Here is a 1,774-nt window from a genome sequence, read left to right as displayed (position 1 = left end):
GATGTACTTAGGTATATTAGAGTATTCAGACTCTTTGCAAAAGCTGGAGCAATTGTTCTCAGATCAGCTCCCAGAGTGACACTGCAGAGTGAGCCCAATGATGCATACCTACCACCCCTCCTGAATCCTCCCATAACCCAAGTCCCAGCCAAAGTCTTACGCCAGGTGGGGTTTTCAAGTCCCATGTATGGGCCATGGGGCAAGGGAGGCTAGAAAGAATAGATTTAGCAATTTGATATTGGGAAGGCTAACAGCTATAGAACTATGAAAACATGGAGCAATGTTTAGCAGATTTGGAGGAAGCGCTATCCATACAATTCTATTCCTGGGAAAGAAAAGGCACAGTGAGGAACAGAAAGGTATAAATAAAGCAATAAAGCTTCAGCTCTCTAGAATTTACTTCAAATTAGCAGGGCTGGGATGGACAGAATATGTGGGCTATAGATGAGGCAGTGTAGATTATGAGTTGATGACTGTTGAGATGGGTGAACATGGAGGTTTATTGTTCTTTCTTCTTTACCATCTGTTTAGAATTTTTCATAATAAAAAATAAAATTTAAAAAGGCATCAAAAGAAAGAGTTAAGTAATGATTTCTGAACCCTCAAAGGCAGGATCTTTCCAAGAAGCCTGTACACCGTAATGAAGGACCTTCAGATGGGAGTTATTTTCATCACACAATCATTGTTTTCACAACATTCCCAAAGGGAAAAAACAGGTGACTTTTCCAGTGAAAGTAGGCCAAGATGAGGCACTACTAAGGGATAATCATCATGCTTGCTTCACTGGACAAATACACCATGACAACTTGCTACATCAATGGAGCAAAATGAGATCAAAATGACTGGGCTACTACACAAGATCTCAAGCAAATAAAAATGCATTTTTATTTTTGGGTTTCTGACAAATAGTGAATATCATTTTTATTTTAGTATATGGGTGTCCCATGCAATATTCGGGCCATGCTTATACTAAAAATGCATTTGTTGTTCATCTGAAATTCAAATTTAATTGGTATCCCATAATTTATCCAGCAACTCTAGTTCTATGGCCTGTAAAATTTAGGAGAGTCCATCCTCCCCACCCTTCTCCAACTCATGGCACACCTCACTTCCCCCACAGACTTACCAGACAGGAGTCCCATAATTACAGCTCTCTGGGTAGTTCACCGTCAACTTGCCTTATTTTCCTAGAATGGCATTCTTCCCCCTCCTTGACAGGTTCAGACTGTCAGCCTGACCTCTGGCCCTTGAAGAGAAGTAGAGAGAGAGAGTAGCTATTTCCCTAAAAGCCATATTCAGCTGCCCTCCCCTCACTCAAGTTCCCTTCAATATTCTCCCACCATGGCTGAAAAGACCCCTGAGATGTATAGGTCATTCCTGACCCTACATCTTTCATCCACACAGATGGACTCTGCAGAACCCAAGCTCCAAAGCAAATAGGGAAAGAATGATTTCATACTGCAAGGGAGGAGCCATCTCTTCATCCAGCTTAACTCTGTCTCAGTTTGTCTCAGCCAGTCTGATTGTTAATGCTCAGGTAATCAAGTCTCTGATTGTTAATGTTCAGGTAAGCGAGTTTTTATAGAGGGACGTTGCTTTTGTCCCGTCTCGCCTATTGGTCATTTGACAACCCATTAGCATCTCACTGGCGGTGAGCCAGAGGAAGGAAGTGACAAAATATCATGAGTCAACATGTTACTTGCCAGAAGTTCTGGTAAAATGAGTTAAAGAATTTCAAAGGAAGATGACTACGGAGAAAATAGGAGTTTTAGAT

The 1,774-nt window shown here is 41.4% G+C and overlaps 1 long non-coding RNA gene across 1 annotated transcript; it reads right to left on the bottom strand.

Moving 5' to 3' along the window:
- Nucleotides 1–381: 381 nt before the first annotated feature.
- On the bottom strand, nucleotides 382–1,546 carry LOC113884858. Its single transcript, XR_003509033.1, has 3 exons — nucleotides 1,460–1,546; nucleotides 1,127–1,246; nucleotides 382–523 (listed from the first exon to the last, which is right to left on the bottom strand). It is a non-coding gene; the product is annotated as an uncharacterized LOC113884858 (long non-coding RNA).
- Between the last annotated feature and the right edge of the window lie 228 nt (nucleotides 1,547–1,774).

Source organism: Bos indicus x Bos taurus, chromosome 27 (assembly GCF_003369695.1).
Source record: "Bos indicus x Bos taurus breed Angus x Brahman F1 hybrid chromosome 27, Bos_hybrid_MaternalHap_v2.0, whole genome shotgun sequence".
NCBI lineage: Eukaryota > Metazoa > Chordata > Mammalia > Artiodactyla > Bovidae > Bos > Bos indicus x Bos taurus.
The sequence above is the reverse complement of the archived record's forward strand: the minus strand, read 5'-3'. Positions and strand labels throughout refer to the sequence as shown.